Genomic DNA, 23,549 nt, shown 5'->3' on the forward strand with positions numbered 1-23,549 from the left:
AGAAGGGGAAGGAGAAGGGAGAAGATGGTGGAAGGAGGAGGAGGGGAAGGAGAAGAGAGAAGGAGAAGAGAGAAGGAGAAGATGATGGGCAAGGAAGAGGAGGAGGACAAGGAAAAGGAGGAAGAGGAGAAAGGAGGAAGAGGAGAAGGAGAAGAAGATGGAGGAAGGAAGAGGAAGAGGAGAAGGGGAAGCATAAGGGAGAAGGAGAAGATGGCAGAAGGAGGAGGAGGGGAAGGAGAAAGGAGAAGGAGAAGAAGATGGGGAAGGAGGAGGAGGAGGACCAGGAGGAGGAAGAGGAGAAAGGAGGAGGAGGAGAAGGGAAAGGAGAAGGGAGAAGAAGAAGATGGGGGAAGGAGGAGGAAGAGGAAGAGGAGAAAGGAGGAGGAAGAGAAGGAAAAGGGAGAAGCAGAAGGAAGAAGGAGAAGAAGATGGGGAAGGAGGAGGAAGAGGAGAAAGGAGGAGGAAGAGGAGAAAGGGGGGAGGAGGAGGAGAAGGGAAAGGAGAAGGGAGAAGAAGATGGCGGAAGGAGAAGGAGGGGGAGGAGGAGGAGGAGGAAGAGGAGGAAGGAGGAGGAGGAGGAGAAGGAGAAGAGAAAAGGAGAAGAAGATGGGGAAGGAGGAGGACAAAGAGAAGGAGGAAGAGGAGGAAGGAGGAGGAGAAGCAGAAGAGAGAAGGAGAAGAAGTTGGGGAAGGAGGAGGACCAGGAGGAGGAAGAGGAGAAAGGAGGAGGGGGGAAGGAGGAGGAAGAAGAGAGGACCCAGATTCTTGGTGGGGGCAAGAGGCTGACTCCCTAAACCGCTTAAAGAGGGCCATCAAACACTATGAAGCGGTATATGAGTCTAACGGCTAGTGCTATATTGCTCAAATCCCTCAGAACCACACCTTGCACAAGCCTTGGTGAAATGAACCGAGACGTGCAAGAGGATGTTTGTGCTTTGCACAATTTCACTCCTCCGGCGTCCCTTTTCTTGAGGGCTGCCTTGTGGTTGCCGTGGTTTGATGTACAGCAGGCAGATTAACCGTCCCTTCCCCAGCTGTTACTTTTATTCATTTGTTTCACTTATTTCTACAGGTAGTCCTCGACTTACTACAGTTCGCTTAGTGACAATTCAAGGTTACTACGGCAGTGAAAAAAATGACAGGACCATTTTCCACAGTTACCACCTTTGCAGCATCCCCAGGGTCATGTGATCAAAATTCAGATGCTTGGCAACTGTCTCATATTTATGACGCTTGCAATGTCCTGGGAGTCACATGATCCTCCTTTGCAACCTTCTGAAAACCAAAATCAATGGGGGAGCCAGATTCACTTAACAACTAGGTTACTAACTTACCAACTACAGTGATTCACTCAACACCCTGATGGCGAACCTAGCATGCCAGAGGTGTAGGGGTGGGTTCCTGCCAGTTCTAACCTCTTCTATAGAAAAGGTTCCACAAATCTACCATGCCGTTTAGAACCGGTTCCAGCTCCCTCCCCCCTCCTGCCCATCCGCACATCATCAAGATGAAGAGCGAGAGGAGGAATTCTGGGAGTTGAAGTCCAGAAGTCTTAAAGCTATAAAGTTTGAACACCCCTGGGGTTTTTTTTCTAAAGGGTTAGAGGTGCAAGGGTCTTGCAACTTGACAGCTTTAAGACTTACACACTTCAGTGCCAGAGTTCCTGAGCCAACATGACTGGAGGAGGAATTCTGGGAGGTGAAGTCCACAAGTCTTAAAGCTGTCAAGTTTGAACACCCTTGGGTTTTTTTTTCTAAAGGGTTAGGGGTGCAAGGGTCTTGTAACTTGACAGCTTTAAGATTCGCATGCTTCAAATGCCAGAGTTTCTGAGCCAACATTTTGGTTGCTAAGCAAGAGCGTTGTTAAGTGAGTTTCACCACATTTTACAAGTTGGCCACACCCACCGAGTCATGTGACTACCAAGCCACTCCCACCCAGTTATATGACTACCAAGCCACTCCCACAAAGCAGGCCAGACCTACAGAAGAGATTCTAAAAAAGTTTGAAACCCACCACTGCAGAGGTGGCACTCAGAGCCTTCTCTGTGGGCACATGTGCCGTTGCCAGCTGCTCTTCTGGTTTCCGACATGGCCAGTTGGTCTTTGCAGGTGTAGAAGCGCCAGAAAACAGCCTGAAAACGGCCGTTTTTGGGGGGCATTTTCAGACTGTTTTTTGGGCCATTTTCAGGCCACTTTTGGTCTCAAAACAGTCCACAAAATGGCCTGAAAATGGCTTAAAAAATAGCCAAAGAACCAGCCAAAAAACAGACATGCACACCAGCTAGCTGGTCTTTGAGTTTTTGGTGCTTCGGCGTGTGCACAAATGCACATGCATGCACATTCCAGTTTGGGCACTCGGTGCCAAAAAGGTTTGCCATCACTGCCCTATCCCATTCCAGACAAAACTTCTGGAGCTATCCAGAATGCTTTGTCCTGTCCCGAGATTTGTGATTTGCTTTCCCAAAGGACCAAGGACTGGTCCCTGAAAAACCGCTTTACAATACAATAGCAGAGTTGGAAGGGACCTTGGAGGTCTTCTAGTCCAACCCCCTGCCTAGGCAGGAAACCTATACCATTTCAGACAAATGGCTAACCAACATCTTCTTAAAGACTTCCAGTGGTGAAGCTCCCACGACTTCTGGAGGCAAGTTGTTCCACTGATTCATTGTGCCAACTGTCAGAAAGTTTTTCCTCACTTCTAAGTTGCTTCTCTCCTTGATTAGTTTCCACCCATTGCTTCTTGTTCTACCCTCAGGTGCTTTGGAGAATAGCTTGACTCCCTCTTCTTTGTGGCAGCCCCTGAGATATTAGAACATTGCTATCATGTCTCTCCTGGTCCTTCTTTTCATTAAACTAGACATTAAACTTGGCTTTCTCCCAATTTGACTGGCCAGCAGGACAGGCGTCTGCGGTGGGCTACGGTGTCTATTCCAGGGGAAAGTAGAGGCTTCTTATTACAGGTAGTCCTCAACATACAACACTTCATTTAGTGACTGTTTCAAATTGTGGTCGTACGTCGAGGACAACCCTGTAACTCAAGCCGCTTTAGGCCTGATGTGTAGTCTATCATTGCATTTCATGTTTTAGGGTTTTTATTCTTTGGGGAAAAAATGCTTAATGAAAGAAAAGGAATGGTGTGTGTGTGTGTGTTTTGTGTGCGCGTGCAAGGATGAAGTAAAAAAAAATCAGGGATAGCACACGTGTTGAAGCAAATGAAGCCAAGCAGAACTTCCCTTGCACACTTTTTGGACTGCGCATCCCTGCCTCTTGCAAATGGATAATTATCATTTTTTTTTTTGAAAACCTGGAGGTGATTTGCACTAAATTAAAGAAGAATTTATAGCACAGTCCAAGGGTGAATGACTTACGATCTCGGGGTGATTTAGATTTATTAGCGCTGTCTACTGCAGAAGACATCTTGGCGAAATTGCAAGGGCTTTTCCCCCCCACCTTTTCCTATTGAATTTTTGACGGTGAGAATTGCGATAACGCATCAAGAAAAGATTTCTCGGTCTCCCTTTCGAATCTCCCATTAAAGACACAAATCTCTGTTAGCTTTAGCACATAAGGCATCCTTATCACAGTGAAAAGGAGAATGTTTTAGGGCAGGGGGTCCCCAAACTTGGCAACTTTTAGACTTGTGGACTTCAACGCCCAGAATTCTCCAGCCAGCATAGGAACAAAGGAATGCAGATTCTAAATCAGGGGTCTCCAAAGTTGGCGACTTTAAGACTTGTGGACTTCAACCCAGAATTCCCCAGCTGGCTGGGGAATTCTGGGAGTTGAAGTCCACAAGTCTTAAAGTCTATGCTGGCTGGGGAATTCTGGGAGTTGAAGTCCACAAGTCTTAAAGTCTATGCTGGCTGGGGAATTCTGGGAGTTGAAGTCCACAAGTCTTAAAGTCTATGCTGGCTGGGGAATTCTGGGAGTTGAAGTCCACGAGTCTTAAAGTCTATGCTGGCTGAAGAATTCTGGGCGTTGAAATTTACAAGTCTTAAAGTTGCCAAGTTTAATACTTCTGTTTTAAGGTGTCCTGCTTTTCAGAAACTTTGACATAAATGGTTCAGGAACTTTCTAAAGGCTGATAGGCTGGACTTCAAATTCTGTGGCTGGGGCCACCGTGAATGGCAGATCATGCCAGAAGCTGCATTCTCTTATTTTTTTTTCTCCTTGAGTTTGATGCCAGGGGATGGATTTGCTTACTTTTACATATTGTGCTTCCTGTCTCCAAGTGGCAAGAAACCATACCTAGGGCATCTCCATAATCCAACCCCAAATGGATACAGATGATTTCAGGTTTGCCGATCGTGGTTTGGGTGAAGTTTAAACCCTTCGCTTTGTACGGTCGAACCTTGGCTGTTTCTATCCAGCAAACTCTGCAGGGAAACCATAACAGGGACCAAAAATTTAAAGGGCTCCCAAAAAATATTTTCCAACCGATCCAGGAAAACCACAGTCCCAAGTTTTCCCCCGCCGGTCTGGTTCTTCGCAAGCTTATGTTGGTTTCTCTTTTCCAACCCTCCACCATCGCTCCAGATATTATTTTGCCGTTTTCTCACGGCTCCTCTTTGAATGTGGCTTTCCTGCCTAGCTCATTAAATTTCGCCGGCCTGCAAAAATTAAAACATCCATAATCCAGTGCAGCTTTACGGTCTAACTCATTAAAGTTTTGCCAGCCCGCACAATTTTTTTTTAAAAAAAACCTTCAGCCCAAGCAACTGGCTGCAAATCGATGAACGGCTTATAAAAAAAGGAAGAGGAAAAAGAAAAAAACAACAACAACCAGACACGGTGGCGTGTTGTTAGAAGCAGGAAGCCCCTTTTCACCTGCAGCTTAAAAGCAGCCGTGTGTGTTTGTATGCTTTCACATTCTTACAATGTTTGCAGGACAAGCTCTTTCAAAAGTGCCCCACCGGGTTAAGAAATAACCCTGCCAGGCCAAGCAAAGACAGATGAGGCTATCTTATCTGTGCCCCACCACCGGCCCCCGGGAGGGGGGGGGCAGGGAGAAGCATAAACATTCCCCCTTGTGGCTCCCTCTCTGATCTTATCTGGTGCCCCTTGCTTGGCGTTTCAGGGAAAAATAGCTCTCTCTGGATCCCCATCCAGCTAAGCCCTTATCAGTGGGGCAGGCATGCCTCCTTGCAAGGCAACAGCCAAATCTTATCAGCATTTCTCCGGGTGGGAAGGGGGAGACAGCTCCAGGGTGGAGGGCAATGGGGGGGCTCCCCTCAGCCAGCCCTCCCATCGCCCCAAATGGAAAGGAATTTATTCTGTGCCCTTGGGCGGAAATCTTTTCCTTCTTGTGTGTTTGTTTCAGCCTATCTGTAAACAGACCCAAACACACCCAACCGACAAACACATCAACTAAGGCGGACCAAGAAACTTCCCCATTTGAGACTTGACATGTGAGCAGAATTCTGGTTTTCTTGTTTTTGTTTTCCTTGTTTTTGTTTGAAGCCGAAGCCTCTGGAGATTGGAAATTATTTCCCAGCTACATAAATTATGCAAAGAGAACACTCGCAGGTTTTGGTGTCTCCGACGGAAAAGATTCTGCGCTGTTGCCAGGTGGGGCTAGGCAGGGCCAATAAACCAAGATTGGACCCTGAGCAAGCCGAAATCTGGAAGGTGGGCAAGTTAGGAGGAGGATCTTCCCAGCCAAAGAAAGCCTCTCATGTCCGTTCATGGTCAAAAAAAGATTTTGCCATGGCAAGCCTTTATGCTACAATTCCTGCAACGCACTCTGTTTATGCACAAAATTTACCACTCTTGCAAAACGCATCAGCAATGCTGCTCAGGGTGCGTCATGACATTATCGTCAAAAGACCTCTGCCCCCAAGCAATTGGTCACCGGGCTGAACAACAGAAAGGCAATCAAAGCAATATGCGTGCATGCACATAAGTACATGCACATACCTACAAACTATACATACAGGCAGTCCTCAATTTACAACCACAATTGAACCCACAATTTCTGTTGCTAAGCAAGACAGCTGTTAAGTGAATTTGGCCCCCTTACTTGCCGCAGTTGTTAAAGGAATCACTGCAGTTGTTAAGCTAGTAACATGGTTGCAAAGTGAATCTGTTTTCCCCATTGACTTTGCCTGTCAGGAGTCAAGGACTATCTCTAATCCCATTAAGAATTGCTGGATCCTTGAAATCTGTGGTTGGAGACCCAGGAGTTCAGCACCCATTCACGTGGCACCAATCCAAAGATTTTGGGGTTCATTCTTGAGAATAAAGTTAGGACAGCCCAGAATCAGAGGTGGGATTCAGCTGGTTCTGACCAGTTCTGGAGAACCGGTAGGGGAAATTTTGAGTAGTTCGGAGAACTGGCAAATACCACCTCTGGCTGGCCCCGCCCCCATCTATTCTCTGCCTCCCGAGTCCCAGATGATCGGGAGGGAATGGAGATTTTGCAGTATCCTTCCCCTGCCACGCCCACCAAGCCACACCCACCAAGCCACGCCATGCCACCACCACAGAACTGGTAGTAAAATATTTGGAATCCCACTACTGCCAGAATCCTTATTGAGGTGCCTGCTGAAAAGATTTCCATTGCTTTAGTACCTGACCTATGTTCTGTTATTTTACATCTTTAATTTTTATTTTCTACTGGAGAGTGGTATAAAAGTCCACAGCCACCTTTTCCGACTAATAAATGTTATTGCAAGACAGAAGTTCTGCCTTTTAAGAAAAAAAAACCCCTATTACAATAGCTGGAAAAGATGCCCCAATATCCTGATTTTTTTGCCATCCCAGTCTAATCTAGTCTCTCCTCCTACAAACAGGTCACAGAGAAATTGTTTAAGGAAATAATGAGAGAATGCAAGATGGATTGAATGAACAAAAAAGCAGGAGGCAAATCAAACGATTACCATGAATAATAGTCACTAGCGTCCTGCTTTCTATCAGCGCATAAACAGCTTCCTCTTCATCGGTGGTTTTAAAAATGAAGGCCACTTTATATCCAAATTCTTCACGGTTTGGTCTTTTTGGTTCCTGGCCGTTGTGTTTTATACACTAATATCGTAAATGAATCTTGCCAGCGCTCCTCAAATCAGCAGCTTATCTTGAAAAAAACTATTTCCTGCTCCTTTATATTCGACACTCCCTCCCTCTGCCCTTGCATTCAAATTAAAGTCCAAGAAGGAAGAAGGAAGCAGATAAAAATCACAGAGAAAATTCTTCCATCTCCTGTCATGAGGGCTATGACTATTTCATAATAATAATAATAATAATAATAATAATAATAACAACAACAACAACAACAACAACAAAACAACAATAATAATAAATAGATAGATAGATAGATAGATAGATAGATAGATAGATAATAAATGAATAAATAGCATCGTAATAATAATAATACTAAATAAGCAGCAAGAAAAAATCACAAAGTTGAGCGATTGTGGAAAAAGAAATCATGTGTTGTCCTGATTGTAATTGGAGCCCTTGGAGCAATACCCAAAGGGCTACCTCGCTATTTGGAATTTCTAAATTTACTTGACTTGAACATTCTGATTCTACAAAAAACCACCCTACTTGGAACAGCTTATATCCTCCGACGTTACCTTAACAGTTCCTAGATTCTTGGATAGGATTCGAGCTGTTGAGCTACCAACCAGCCCCAAAGGCTGTGAATCTCACCAAAAATTAACCACATAATAAATAATAATAATAAATAAAAATAAAATAATAATAATAATGATTACTTCAGCTTCAACCACAAGAACACATGAGCACACAATAGATAAAAACTCAATTGCAGAAAATACGACTTCAGCCACAGAGTGGTCAACGCCTGGAATGCTCTACCTGACTCTGTGATTTCTTCCCCAAACCCATAAAACTTTAACCTTAGACTGGCTACTTTTGACTTCACCCCATTCCTAAGAGGTCTGTAAAGGGGCGTGCATAAGCGCACCCACGTTCCTACCATCCCTGTCCTTATGTTCCCTTGTATTCGTATTCATTTCATGTATTCATAATCATGTTTATACTTATGTATGTTATCTAATACATGCTTGACGAAATAAATAAATAAAATATAGTGGCAGCTTCCAAGGACCAATTGAAAAGGCAATTTCTCAACAATCCAGAGTCCCAGCTGAAAATGAAACGCGCGCCCACGCCAATGTAAGAGATTTAATTTGGAAAACAACCAAAACCCCTCCTGCCATTTTTTGATACTCATAATACATTTAGACTCCAAAACAACTGCTCTAGACAGGCGTTTTCCCAGCAGCAAAATCTTATCAATTTAAAATGCAAGGAAATTGATTCTTCACCACTGCTTCTCTTGCCCTGTTAATTTTGCACAATCCTCGCTCAGCAATTTTTCTATTTCAGCCACAGTCTGTCACTGCTGGCTCTAACTCCAGAGTTACTATCACAACCGGCGCTGAAAAGTTAGCTTTACGGAGCCACTCCATGGTAATTAAGTCTTTGCTGTACAAACACGGCTGGCACCAGACGCATCACCATTTGGGAGCTATTTCGGAGAGAGAGAGAGATGGGGGGGAGGGAGGACCAGTTTCTGAGACACAGGAGGGGTGTGTGTTTGTTGCCAAACGGTCTGATGTGCGTGTAGGGCAAACAGACCCTTTCCAGCCTTGTTCTGTATCCTCCAAACTGATACACAAGGAAGGGCAAATCATATGCCACCTTCCACCTCCAAGAAATGGAGCTCTTCAGAACAAAGACAGGGTCTCAACATGTTGGAAAACCAGTGCTAAGCCAAAATTTACCTTCTGGCTAGGATTCCCAGTGGTTATAGCCAGTTCAGCTCTAGGCAGCCCTCACCAACGTGATGCTGTTTCCAGAGTCTGGCATATAAGTTGCATACTGGAATTCCCAGGTGGCACAGACAAGAAGAGACACCAACTTGGCAAAGGCTGGCTGAGACCTGGGCACCAGTAATGCACCATTAAGAGAATAGGAAAGCAGTTCAGGTATGACCAGAGTCACTTGCTTGTGAGGTGGGTGGCTATATTATATGATAGATTAGATAGATGATAGATGGATGAATGGCTGGCTGGATGGATATACAGTAGATAGAGAAGGGGATGGATGGATGGGATAGATAGATACAGTAGATAGATGATAGATGATAGATGATAGATGATAGATAGATAGATAGATAGATAGATAGATAGATAGATAGATATAAATGGGTGGATGGATGGATGGATGGATAGATATACAGTAGATAGAGAAGGGGATGGATGGATGGAATAGATAGATAGATAGATAGATAGATAGATAGATAGATAGATAGATAGATGATAGATAGATAGATAGATGATAGATGGATGGATAGATAGATAGATAGATATACAGTAGATAGAGAAGGGCATGGATGGATGGAGTAGATAGATACAGTAGATAGATGATAGATAGATTGATAGATAGATATAAATGGGTGGATGGATGGATGGATGGATAGATATACAGTAGATAGAGAAGGGGATGGATGGATGGAATAGATAGATAGATAGATAGATGATAGATAGATAGATAGATAGATAGATAGATAGATAGATATACAGTAGATAGAGAAGGGCATGGATGGATGGAGTAGATAGATACAGTAGATAGATGATAGATAGATTGATAGATAGATAGACAGACAGACAGACAGATGATAGATAGATAGATAGATAGATAGATAGATAGATAGATAGATAGATAGATAGATAGATGATAGGTAGGTAGGTAGGTAGATAGATAGACAGGGGATGGATGGATGGATAGAGATACAGTAGATAGACAGACAGACAGATATATAATAGAAAAAGGTTCCCCTCACACATATGTGCTAATCATTCCTGACTCTAGGGGCCAGTGCCCAGTTCCGTTCCAAAGTCAAAGACCCAGCGCTGTCTGAAGACGTCTCCGTGGTCATGTGACCGGATGATTGAATGCCGAAGGCGCATGGAACGCTGTTACCTTCCCACCAAAGGTGGTCCCTATTTTCTTGCATTTTTACCTGCTTTTGAACTGCTAGGTTGGCAGAAGCTGGGACAAGTAACAGGAGCTCACTTTGGTACGCGGCGCTAGGGATTCGAACCGCTGAACTGCCAGCCATTCTGATCAACAAGCTCAGCGTCTTAGCCACCGAGCCACCGTGTCCCTGTCATATAATAGGTAGGTAGGTTGATATGGATGGATGGATGATGGATAGATACTGTAGATAGATAAGTGACTGATAGAGAGAGATTGAAACAGGTGGCAGAGGGGTGGGCAGAGAAAAAGTTAAATAAATAAATAAATGATAAATACAAAATAAAGTAAAATCAAATCAAATGCAGATGTAGTCTCCTGTAAGTGCAGTCCACTTGTTGGGACACTCTCCAGGCACATACCTGATGTTTCCTGGACAATAACATGGAAAAGGAATAGACTGTCAATCCATTCTGGGATGTTTTCCAATCCAGCCTCCAGCCTGGGGATATTCTGGTGGTTTCCCCTCCAAGCATAACCCAGGTGGGATCTTGCTTCGCTTTCTCAAGCTCAGCCAAGGCTGCCTAGATAACTAGCATCTCTGGATCCTCAGCCCTTGGCAACCTGAAATCGATTCCCGTAGGAAAAGATACCGAACTGCAAAAGGCAGACTAGGAATACAAGTTAAAATAAGCAAGAAAATGGTAAGAGAACACCTGTCTGCCTTGAATCAGTTCAAATCACCTGGTCCTGACGGATTGCATCCCGGAGTTCTGAAAGTTGTTGGCAGACATGATCTCAGAACCATTAAACCATATCTTTCCAAGATCTTGGAGCACTGGGGAACTACCAGAGGACTGGAAAACAGTGGATCTTCAGAAAAGGGGGAAAATGGATCCAGGAAACATCCCATGCGGGATTTTGGGAGTTGAAGTCCACGCATCTCTAGTTGTCAAGGTTGAGAAATGCTGGCCTAGATTGTAGTTGGCAAGACATCCAGGATCACGAGAATTCCTACCATCTTGAGATCTCCCTTGCCTTGAATCTTCTTAGCCGATAACCGATAACTAGCCGATAACCCAGTGTTACCTGGATATTTATTTATAGCGGGGAAATGTCCGTACTAAATGTAATTTCTAATGTTGGATTTTCCCCCTTCTCAGATGGAGCCCCCTTGTGGAGTACTGTGGAGCCGTTACCATGGCAACTCCACTGCGCTGTACAGTAGAAGCCATTTTAAGGCACAGCAGGCTGTATCTTAACAGAATACACACCCCGAGGGGTGTTAGGGGTGTCTTACTCCCACAGTATTTGTTTCCAGAGTGTAAGTCATCTTTCTACCATGTTTGGTTGAAATTGTTTGAGGCGTTCCAGAGTTATGCTGGAACACACACACACACACACACACAAACACACGCGTACGTTTCAATACTGTAAGAGACGTCAAAAAAGCTTTTCGCACATTTCCTTTTCTTAAATAAAATCCTCTCTACTTTCTTCACCCTGATTTCCAAAGGAGAATCTGTCTGCCTCGTTTGTAGCATAGCTGTTGTAGTCCCCTTATCCAGTGGTCCCCAACTTTTTGGGGTTTCCGGTCTGGCTTCGGGGGGTGGGGGGAAGAGATGGGGTGGTTCCACGTTCCCACCGTTTCCATGCCCTGGTTCTGAATGCGCCGCAGCCTGGTTATGGGCCCCGGCCTCAGGATTGGGAACCCCTGGCCTTATCTATTTGGTGGCTGACATGGTTTTTAAAATTAAGTAGAGTTTTCCAAGGTCCCAACACATCAAAACTCCCCCCCATCTCTCTCTCTCACTTAAGAGTTTAATTTTTTAGCCTTTTTATTGGTTTTCCTAGCAGAGAATGTTCTTTCCCCCTCCCCCCATAGCTCCCGAGCAACGTGGCAGATCCTTTCCCTCCACCCGAGTTGTCGAATGTGTTCAGTTCCTTGCCATCGTGTTATTCATTGTCGAATGTGTGAAGCTCAAGTCAGGAACTGCCAGCTCAGGCACCACTCATGTAGCTGGTGATTGCTTGATTGCTTCCTCCGATGCTCGCTTGACCTACATTTGTCATTTCAAAGCCCATCTCCCTCGCTTGCAGAAATCACTCTCAGGCTCTCCGCAACTCTGTTTTGATTTTACCATCCTGAATAATTTGCTGCCACAGGCAAACTGGGCCACTTCCGCTGCTGCTCACAGCAAACTCCAAGTCCTTTGCAATAATACATCCCGTTGCACAAATCCCAATGCAAATCTGGGAGAACTCATGCCAAGAGATGACAGCTCACCTAAACCTCAGACTCCCCAAACATTATTTTTGAGATACAACTCAGCTCTGATGACCAGTGGTGGGTCCCCCCTTCCCGTCGCTACCGGTACACTGTGCACAGGGCCGGGAACCCTGGTCGTGCATGTGTGCTGCACAGGCATGCGCATTCCACTGCCCCCGCAACAACCAGCTGCTTGTGAGAGGTTGCGCAGGTGCCGCATGCTATGCGCACGTGCGCAATTGGATGGTTGCTTTAAAAACAGGTATGGAACGTGGGCGGGCGGGTGGGCCAGATGAGCCACCGTATCGGTACGGTGGCCGCTGCTCCCGGCTGCTACCATACCGGGCCATACCGGCTGAAACCCACTACTGCTGCTGACCCTCTATTGCTGTAGGGCACAGCCTCGGACGTGATTTGCTGTACAGGTAGTTCTCGACTTACAACAGTTCATTTAGCGACCATTCAAAGTTACAATGGCACTTAAAAAAGTGACTTACAACCATTTTTCACAGTTACGACCTTTGCAGCATCCCAATGTGATCAAAATTCAGATGCTTGGCAACTGGTTCATATTTATGACAGTCGCCGTGTCCCAAGGTGACGTGATCCCCTTTTGCGACCTTCTGAGAAGCACACACAATGGGGAAGCCAAATTCACTTAACAATCATGTTGTTAACTTATCCACTGGCAGTGATTCCATTAACAATGGAAGCAAGAAAGGTCATAAAATGGGGCAAAACTCACTTAACCAATCTCTCGCTTGACAGCATTTTGGGCTGAATTGTGGTCATAAGTCGAGGACTACCAGTACTGAAGACAGAGAGGGAGGTCAAGTATTAAGCTCCTGTGGGTCATCATTGCTGGGTGCAACAGCAAAGAAATTTGCAACAATATCCCAAATCTGCTGGACAAAACAGGAGGCAGAAATGTCTTCCTAGCTAACCCTCCTTGGGATGCTGGTGTCCCAATTTGTATTACTTGACTCCTCTGAACAGCTATTTCATTCTTTAAAAAAGCAACATTTTCAATTAAGTTATTAAGTATTATAAAATGCAAAAGTAAATAAAGAGTAGTGAAGAGGGAGGGGAAAGAGAAGAGAGGAAAGGTAGGGGAAAGAAAAGAAAAAGAAGCATTGACTTCTGATGCTCTCTGTTGCATAAGGCATTGGCATCAAATCACAGAAGATGTGGCATTCAGCCGGTTTGGACCAGTTCACCTGAACTGTTAGCAGAAATCGTGGGTGGGCCTGCCTATCCACCCCAGCTCTATGCCATCCTATTTAAGCACGTTTCTGAGGCCAGGCGCATGCGCGGAAGGCACATGCGCAAGGAAAGTGCATGCACGGAAGGCCAGGCCCATGCGTGGAGGGGGCGAAGTGAGTGGGCTCGCGCGGAGTGAATCAGTGGTAACAAAATGTGAAACCCACCGCAGAATCACAGCTTTTTGTTTTCCCATAATAATGTGAACAAGTCATTTCTACAAAGATCTATCAATCTGCTCTGTAAAACCCAAAGTCAAAGTTTCATTCTTTCCCACATCAAGCAAGAAGTTCAGAAGCGGTTTCCATGTGGAAACAAAAGCACATGTCTTTTTCTTTAATCAGAAGAATTCATTCTCAAAGACCTCCAGGGAATCAGTTCTCTAGGGACCAAGACCCCATAAAATGAGGTGAGAATACGAGCAGACTTACAATCACTTGTTTAGTGATCGTTCAATCTTAACAACAGAACTGAAAAAAAATGACTAGGATCATTTTTCACTCTTACAATTGTTGCAGCATTCCCAAGGGTCACATGTTCGAAATTTGGATGCTTGGCAACTGGTTCATATTTATGACGATTGCAGGGATCACGTGATCCCCTTAGGAGATCCTCGCAACCACCTAGCAACCACATTACTAACTGCACAAACACAGTGTTTCACTTAACATCTGCAGCAAGAAAGGTCATAAAACAGGACAAACGTCACTTCGTCTCACCTAGCAACAGAAACGATGCACCCAGTTGTGGTCATACATTGAGGACTAACTGTATACTTCTCAAAATATTTCCTCTTTACACATGACTTTTAATTGGTCCTCTTGAAGAATTAGGGGTGATATGGTAGCTGTATTCGAGGGGCTGCCACAAAGAAGATGGGGGTCAAATTATTCTCCAAAGCACCAGAGGGCAGAACAAGAAACAATGGTTGGAAACTAAGCAGAGAAGCAACCTAGAACTAATGAGAAACTTCCTAACAGGGAGGACAATTAGCCACTGGAACAGAAGCTGCCTTCTGAAGTTCTAAATTCTCCAACTCTTGAAGTTTTTAGAAGAAGAGATTGTATAACCAATTGTCTGAAATGGGAGCAGGGGGTTGGACTGGAAGACCTCCAAGGTCCCTTACAACTCTGTTCTGTTCTATTCCTATTCCTATTCTTTCTTCTCTGACAACAGGCCTTTGAATCCAGAGAAAAATTATGGTAATCTGGGATGAGTCTTCAGTGGTGAAATTGTCCTCCAATTATGGACCTTCAAAACTATAAGATGGAAAACTCCCAAGTTCTCAGTCGGAAAATAAGTCACATAAACAAGCTACTCTCTACTGCTGGCTAATTTCCTGCATCTCCATTTCTTTTTCCCCTTCATCAGCAATGTAACTTTACTATTTGATGTAAATGCTCTATTATGCACCAGGGCGTATTTTATGGACTTTCCTATAATGGGTTACAGCCGCACAGCCATTGACTTACTACAGCTCTGCTTCCTTCTGAGAGGAAGGCAGATTTCAGAACTTAAATATACAGGTGATCTTTGACTTATGAGTCCAAAATTTCTGTTGCTAAGCAAGACAGTTGTTAAATGAGTATGACCCCCGTTTTACAACTTCCTTGCCACAATGCAGGATTTGGGTTTGGCTAGTCTAGGGAAAAGAACAACTAGGGGTAACATGATAGCAGTATTCAAATATTTGAGGGGCTTCTAGAAAGAGGAGGGGTCAACTTATTTTCCAAAGCACCTGAAGGCCAGATAAGGAATAATGAATGGAAACTAAATCAAAGAGAGAAGCAACCTGGAATTCAGGAGAAACTTCCTAACAGTGAGGACAATTAACCAGTGGAACAGCTGGCCACCAGAAATAGTGGGTGCTCCATCAGTGGAGGTTTTTAAGAAGAAACTGGACAGTCACTTGTCTGAAATGGTATAGGGTCTCCTGCTTGAGCCGGGGGCTGGACTAGAAGACCGCCAAGGACCTTCCAGATTCTATTCTATTCTATTCTATTCCATTCCACTCCTCTCTATTCTATTCTATTCCATTCCACTACACTCTTCTTTCTCTATTCTATTCTATTCTATTCCACTCTTCTTTCTTCTATTCTATTCTATTCCATTCCATTTCACTCCTTTCTCTATTCTATTCTATTCCATGCTATGTTATTCTATTCCATTCCATTCTTCTTTCTTCTATTCTATTCTATTCTATTCTATCCCATTCCATTCCATTCCATATTCATATTCTATTCCATGCATGCCATTCCGTATTTTATTATTCCATTCCAAGGTCCTTTCCAACTCTGTTAATCTGTATCTGATCTCTGATTGTGATCCTTTCCAGGCATCTCCTCCACCCTCAACCAGCATCCTTCATCACTGAAGGTTTATCAACTTGAACCCCTTTGCATCAATGCTGCTGATCCTAGCCCACCCCCAGGGCGATGCTTTGACTGTCTAAAGCACTTCATTCTCCCTGGTGGACAGAGTCACAGCCCAGCCCAGATGTGGCAGGCAGGACACTCCTGGTGGGCGACAGTTGGCAAAAGGTTGGGAGTTCCAGGCTGCTCAGGAAGACTTGGAAAAACAGGATCAAAAAGAAACTTTTAACATATACAGTTGGTTCTCGACTTACAACAATTCATTTAGTAACCATTCAAAATTATGACCACTGCAGCATCCCCATGCTCATGTGATCAGAATTCATATGCAACTGATTCATAGTTACGACGGTCGCAGAGTCCCAAGGTCACGTGGTCAGCTTTTTGACCTTCTGACAAGCAAAGTCAAGGGGGAATCCAGATTCACTTAACAACTGTGTTGTTAACAACTGCGGCAATTCTCTGTGGCAAGAAAAGTCATAAAGCGGAGCAAATTCACTTTAATGTTTCACTTAGCAAAAGAAATGGCCTTAATTATGGTCATTAAGTTGAGGACTAGCTGTATGGGCACAAGATGGAGCACCTCAAGAATGAGAGGTGGCCTCAAGAAATTCCATGTCTTTTTCTCTGGAAAGAAGGATGTCATGTTAGATACACAGTAACTTCATTCTTTAAAGGGAAAGGGAAAGGTTCCCCTCGCACAGATGTGCTAATCGTTCCCAACTCTAGGGAGCGGTGCTCATCTCCGTTTCAAAGCTGAAGAGTCAGCGCTGTCCGAAGACGTCTCCGTGGTCATGTGGCCGGCATGACTCAATGCCAAAGGTGCACGGAGCGCTGTTACCATCGCACCAAATGTGGTTCCTATTTTTCTACTTGCATTTTTTTCAAACTGCTAGGTTGGCAGAATCTGGGACAAGTAACAGCGGCTCACCCCGTTATGCGGCGCTGGGGATTCGAACTGCCCAACTGCTGACCGTTCTGATCGACAAGCTCAGCGTCTTAGCCACCGAGCCACCACGTCCCATCTTTCATTCTTTATGTGGCATTAATGTCCCGCCCCCCCATGCCCCAAAATAACACACATAGATGAGCATAAAAGAGGAACGATTGCATTCTGCCTGCAGGAGAATTTACTTGATTTGAATTAAAACGTTATTTATTTAATTAGTTATTCAATCCTTATGAGGCCTATCTCCCCTGTAAGATGATTGACAGCAGGTCCTGCGAATCAATCCATTCCGAGATGATTTTTTTTTTTTTTTTCCCAGGTTTCCAAATGCTGTCTGGAATCACTGGGGAAAACTCAGAGAAAAATTACAGTGACCTGGGAGGAATCTTCTGTGAGAAATTGTCCTCCGATGATGGGCTTTCAAGGCTACTGAAGGCTCAATAGGTCGTGTGAACCAGCCTATCCCTGAAACCTTCACTCTGTGTGTGTGTGTGTGTGTGTGTGTGTGTGTGTGAGAGAGAGAGAGAGAGAGAGAGACAGAGAGACAGAGAGAGAGAGAGAGAGACAGAGAGAGAGAGAGAGAGAGAGAGAGACAGAGACAGAGACAGAGACAGAGACAGAGACAGAGACAGATAGATAGATAGATAGATAGATAGATAGATAGATAGATAGATAGATAGATAGATAGATAGATAGATTGATAGATTGTTTTTGGAACATCACTTATACTAGGGACACTAATAGTTAAACTTGTATACTACTTTACAGTGCTTTGCAGCCCTTTCTAAGCGGTTTACAGAGTCAGCATCTTGAGCCCAATAATCTGGGTCTTACTCACCTCAGAAGGATGGAAGGTTCAGCCTGGTGAGATTTGAACTATTGGCAGTGGGCAGAGTCAGCCTGCAATACTGCATTCTAACTACTGTGCCACCATGGCTCTTGGATGGATGGATGAGAGTGAGAGACAAACAGACAGCAATAGCAATAGCCCTTAGACGTATATACAGCTTCATAGTGCTTTTACAACCGTATCTAAGCGGTTTACGGAGTCAGCCTATTTGCCCTCAACAATCTGGGTCCTCATTTTACCCCCCTCGGAAGGATGGAAGGCAGAGTCAACCTTGAGCCTGCTGAGATTCGAGCTGCCAAATCGCAGGCAGCCGGCAGTCAGCAGGAGCCTCCCCTGCCCAGGCGCCCAGCCTTGGGGAGACACAAGTGAGGTGGGACCCGATTTGGCCGTGCCAGCCATGCTCCCCTTCTAGGTTGGCTTCATCATGAGCAAGACTGGGGTTCCTGAAAGGGGAGGGAGGGAGGGCAGCCAAGCGCCCGGGCTTACCTGCCTGCGTCCGGGAGCCTCGCCGGCTGCTCAGGATCCGCGCGGCCGGAGCGGGCGCCTGGCTTGGCTCGCTTGGCTTCGGGGCTGTAGCCAGCCGAGCTTGGCGCCAGGGCGGGCGCCGAGTGACCCAGCGCTGGCGGCGCTCGCTGTTCCTCGCCTTGCTAGCTCGCTGCCCCAGCCCAGGCACGTCGGAACCCGCCCCTTGCAAGCGGAGGGCGGGCCAGCCTGGCCTCGCCCCGTCTCGGGGGCTGCGGCGGCCTTTGCTAAGGGGGGGGGGGGCGAGGATGGAGAGAGGAGGAGGAAGAATAAGAGAAGGAGGAGGAAGAGGAGGAGAGGGGGAAAGGAGGAAGGAGAGGAGGAGGAAGAGGAAGAAGAGGGGGGACGAGAGGAGGAGGAGAAGGAAGAAGAGGGGGAGGAGAGAAGGGGGAGGAAGAAGAGGAGGTGAAGGAAGAAGAGGAGGAGGGGGGAAAGGAGGAAGGCGAGGAGGAGGAAGAGGAAGAAGAGGGGGAGGAGAGGAGAAGGAGGAAGAGGAACAGCAGCCGGAATTCCCCCACCCTTCAGCTGAAAGACAGGCACAGGATAATGGAAAGGGGTTGATTTTGCCTTGGCATCAACCCCGGGCGGGAGGGGAGCCTCCAGTGGCAGCGCAGTCTACCTCTCCCGAGCAGGGGCTCGGAGGGGGAGACACCTGGTCTGCTCAGGTGAATGAGATACCCAGGTGATACCCAGGTGGCGCAGATGTAGATGTGCAGATCGGGAAGGGGGGCGGGCGCGCAGCCACGCCTCTACCAAGGGACCCAGCTTTGGGGAACGAATTGTGGACCTTCAGGGCTCCCGAAGGCTCTCCTGCGTTGGGTGAACCAGCTCCGTTCCGTGAAGCCTTTGCGGGGGTGGGTTTTTGTTTTCGGAGCACCGCTTGTGCAAGCGATACGCCCTTCCCCAGGGACCCAGGTTTGGGGGAGGAAGGAAGGGAGGAGAAACAGGTGGGACCCCTTATTTGGAGGGGGGCTGGAGAGACCCGCATCGACCACGGAGAGCCCCCTCCCCCGAGGCTTTGCTGCAATCCTTGCCCGAAGGGAAAGCGGCCACTTAGCGAAGGCAGGGCCGTATTCCGATTTCCCCGCGTGACACGGGTGGGAGTTGAATTAAACCCCATTACGTGTGGAAGGGAGTGGGGGTGGGGGCTAACGCCCAGCTCCTTTTTTTGTAGCTGCAGCCCTCCCCCACCTCCACCAGGGATGCAGGGATGCCTGCAGAAGGGGGTGACTCCAGCTTAATATTTTTTTTCTTTCCTAAATGGGTGGGGAAAATAAGCGTTTTAATGAATTTCACGTAGGATTATTTCAGCCTTTTGATGGCTGAACAACTACAGGTCCCAAAACAGGGTCTCCTCCCTTAGTTTTAAAATAAGCATGTCAGTTTATTTTAAAATTACTAAACGCTCTGCAGCGAACCCCCTTTTCCGAAGCAGCAGGGTTGTCCTTGTGCTGGGGGGGGGGCAACAGGATGTGGGGAGATTAGAGTGAGTGGACCCCAAAATGGGCCTTTATGACTCTCTTGCAAGTCTCCCCTTCACTCCATCCTGTATTTTTCCAAGGATATATTTGATCCTGACAATAACCCTGTGGAGTTTGACCGGTTGAGACTGGATATCCCTCTTTGCATTCTCACAATACATTAGACCAGTGTTCCTCCACCTTGGCAGCTGGAAGATGGGTAGACTTCAATGTGATCAATAGGAAGGATACCTAGCCAAATCTGTTCATATATAAATAGAGGAATGTGCAGATGAAACAAGAAAGACGTATGAAGATGAGGAGTTAGGCATTTCTTGCTTATATGTGTTTGAACAAAATAATAATGAGGATTATTTGATCAATGGGATAGAGATTCCTAACACAGTTATTGTGAATTGGATTAATATGAATGATACCTAGAACCAACCCTGCTCACACACAATATGGATGTATATTTAAAATAAAAATAAAAAATATATATTTTAAAAAGGGAAGGTGGGTAGACTTCAGTTCCCAGAATTCCCCAGCTGGCATAGCTACTGGTAGTCCTTGACTTACAACGGTTTATTTAGTGACCCTTCAAAGTGACAGCGGTGCTGAAAAAAGCGACGGGACTATTTTTCATACTTATGACCCATCTGACCAGCAAAGTCCAGAGGGAAGCTGGATTCACTTAACAACCGTGTGACTAACTTAACTACTGCAGTGATACGCTTAACAACAGTGGCAAGAAAATTCACTTAACAAATGTCTCACTTAGCAACAGAAATGTGGGGCTCAATTGTGGTCATAATTGGAGGACTGCTTGTACCACAGTTGAGAAATGCTGCCCTAGACCATTAAGCTAAACTGAGCACTTATTGGATTATATTGTCGTAACATGGGTGGCTCTAAACATTTCTAAACAAACAAACAAATATGGTTTGAATAGATGGGAACCAAACAGGAACCTAGCCAGGTTTTAATTGTTCTGCAGTATAAGCCATCACATTATACAAAACAATGATGTTATTAATGTGGAGTTAAGTGATTGTGTTGTGAGGCCTTTGAACTCTGGTGCTGGAGAAGACTCCTGCAAGTTCCTTGGACTGCAAGGCAATCAAACTGGTCAGTCCTAGAAGGGATCAAGCCTGACTGCTCTTTAGAAGGCCAGATCCTGAAGAGGAAACTCAAAGATTTTGGCCCCCTAATGAAAAGGAAGAAGGACTCCCTGGAGAAGAGCCTCATGCTGGGAAAGATTGAGGGCAAAAGAAGAAGGGGACAGCAGAGAAGGACGTGGCTGGATGGAGTCACTGAAGTAGTCAGCGTGAGCGTAAATAGACTCCAGAGGACGGTAGAGGACTGGAAGCCCTGGAGGAACGTTGCCCTTTGGGTAGCAACGACTTCGCAATTAACAACAACAACAAGTGGTTGTATGAAGCAGGCCAATGCATGGAGGCAGGATTTGGGGGAAATTAAGCCCTCTTGCCCCCCCTCCCCAGTGCATTCTAATCTCTGTTATGCATCATGTGAGTAGAATTACAAACTGGCTCATCCCTGCTTTGTTGTAATGTTGGGTTTGTTTATTTAAGGTTCTCTTTAAGCTACCTTTTAGTGGAAGTCAACTTTTCTCTGGCCTCCCAAATGAAATGCAATCCCTGAAAACAAAGTTAGTTTGTCTTTTGTTTGTTTTTTTAATTCCCGGGGTAGTTAGAACCGTTCAAGATTCTTTTTTAAACATTTTATTTTCCCCTCCGTCCCATACCCAGGAAGTCAAAAAATATAATTTGTTGAAAGCATGCCACTCTTGGACTTAAATTTCCTGAAGTGCTGGGAAATTCAAGGTGGAATTGGTCCCTTTCCCATCGACTGAGTTGGCTTTTTCCCTTCTCCTTTTTAATTACGGCTCTTTTTTCTCTTTGATATTGTACTGTGTGGTTTTTGACTAACCTTAATTATGCTGAAGTTGGAGCCTGGAAGAGTTGCAAAGAAAAGTCTGTAAGTTCTTTGAGATGGAGGTAGCCGAGGGCAAGGTCTGCCCTTTAAAGCTCTGCGTTCCTGAAACTTGGCAGACGAATCGGGGAAGCTAAACTGGCATTTCGTTTAAATTGCATTCATTTAAGAAATGAAGAGGATTTTGGTGTCCTTGGTGGTCTCTGAGCTTTGACCCTGAGCTAGGACTTGCACAGTTCAACCCTGAGCTAGGACAAATGGTTGAGAGAGGAAGGGGTCAAGCTATTCTCCAAAGCACCCAAAGGCCAGACAAGAAATAATGGATGGAAGTTGATCAAGGGGAGATTCAATCTAGAAATAAGGAGACATTTTCTGACAGGGAGAACAATCAACCCATGGAACAGAAGTGGCCTTCAGAAGTTGTGGGAGCTTCATCACTGGAAGCTTTCAAGAAGAGACAGGACTGCCATTTATCAGAAATGGTGTAGGGTCTACTTGGGCAGAGGGTTGGACTAGATGACCTATAAGGTCCCTTCCAACTCTGTTAATCTGTTGAAGAGAAGGGATCTAATCAAGGCAAGATCAATGAGAGATTCAACCTGGAAATAAGGAGGAATTTTTTGACAATGAGAACAATCGACCAATGGAACAGAAGTTGCCTTCAGAAGTTGTGGGAGCTTCATCACTGGAGGCTCTCAAGAAGAGATTGGACTTCCCTCTGTCAGTAATGGTGTAGGGTCTGTTTGGATGGGGGGTTGGGCCAGATGACCTACAAGGTTCCTTCCAACTCTGTTCTTCTCTTCTCTCTTCTACCCTACCCTACCCTACATTACTCTACCCTACCCTACCCTACCATCTCCTATTATAGAAGGATTAGGGGGGACATGACATCTGTCTTCCAGTACAGGTAGTCCTTGACTTATAACACTTCATTTAGTGGTAGTTCAAAGTTACAATGGCACTGGAAAATATGAATGCTTATTTTTCACAACTACAACCTTTGCAGCATCCCCATGATCCTGTGACCAAAATTCAGATGCTTGGCACCTGCTTCATATTTATGATCATTGATGTGTCCTATGATCATGTGATCCCTTTTTGCCACCTTCTGACAAGCAAAGTCAATGGGGAAGCCAGATTCACTTAACAACAGAGTTACTAACTTAATAACTTCAGTGATTCACTTAACTGTGACAAGAAGAGTTGTAGAATGGGGCAAATCTCACTTAACAAATGTGTCACTTAACAACATAAATGTTGGGCTCAATTGTGATGGTATAACCAAGAAGCTGCATAGATGTGCCTGTGAAAGTTTGAGGAGACTAGCTTAAGTCTTCAATGGAGCTAGTCTTTTTCTCTCTAAAGGAGAGTTTACTTAATGCCATGTATTAATATATAATAAGTCTTGCAGTATGTACACTGCATATTAATATTTATTATTCATGAATACGCAATATTAAAGCATTTAATCATTTTCACCTGTCAAATTGAAAACAGAGTTTCGTGCCAGTTTGTGGAAGGAGTCTTTGGCTATGGGTCACGCAGTGATGGGGTGGGAAACAAAAGTTAGGATGACACCTGCTTGATCAAAGCACCACCTTGTTCACCTGTCCTCTCACATTTCCTGGGAAAGGGGTTGAAAACAGTCAAGAGGACAGCCCCCAACCATGGCAATTTTCACACCCCCACAGGTTCCAAATACAGAATAACAGATTTGGAAGGGAGCTAGGAGGTCTTCTAATCTGAGCCCCTATCAAGGCAGGCGTCCTCATTTCAACCTGGAGAAACAGTGGTGCAATCTTCTCTTGACAACCTCCATGAACACCCAAGGTTACTGGTGTTTTGGAGGGCTGTGAAGAACTGGCTCTTTTCCCAGGTTTTTCAGAATCAGGACAGAGCTGGGAAAACCCGCCATCCTGGGCCCAACATTTGGGAAGCCAGGCTCTGCCTGTCACAAGCCAGGACAAAGG

General features: G+C 45.4%; 1 protein-coding gene and 1 long non-coding RNA gene across 4 annotated transcripts in view; one reads left to right on the forward strand and one right to left on the reverse strand.

Moving 5' to 3' along the window:
• Positions 1-6,928, forward strand: part of LOC148042747 (uncharacterized) — a 14,696-nt gene extending 7,768 nt beyond the window's left edge. The window contains exons 2-3 of the long non-coding RNA XR_015698442.1: positions 5,320-5,407; positions 6,791-6,928. This is a non-coding gene — a long non-coding RNA (uncharacterized LOC148042747). The remainder of the gene's footprint in view (positions 1-5,319; positions 5,408-6,790) is intronic.
• The window catches only part of DOK4 (docking protein 4), a 70,354-nt gene extending 52,041 nt beyond the window's left edge, over positions 1-18,313 (reverse strand). For 2 of the 3 annotated variants that reach the window (XM_087728585.1, XM_087728583.1), the window contains exon 1: positions 18,131-18,313. The gene's annotated coding sequence lies outside the window, so the exon portion shown is untranslated. Of the gene's footprint in view, positions 1-6,877; positions 7,014-18,130 lie in introns of those variants that run through there. The other variant, XM_087728584.1, reaches the window with a different exon arrangement.
• Positions 18,314-23,549: the final 5,236 nt, after the last annotated feature.

The sequence above is a fragment of the Thamnophis sirtalis genome, unplaced genomic scaffold, assembly GCF_051295495.1.
Source record: "Thamnophis sirtalis isolate CommonGarterSnake01/CBP01778 unplaced genomic scaffold, rThaSir2_p1.2 scaffold_14, whole genome shotgun sequence".
NCBI classification, from domain to species: Eukaryota; Metazoa; Chordata; class Lepidosauria; order Squamata; family Natricidae; genus Thamnophis; species Thamnophis sirtalis.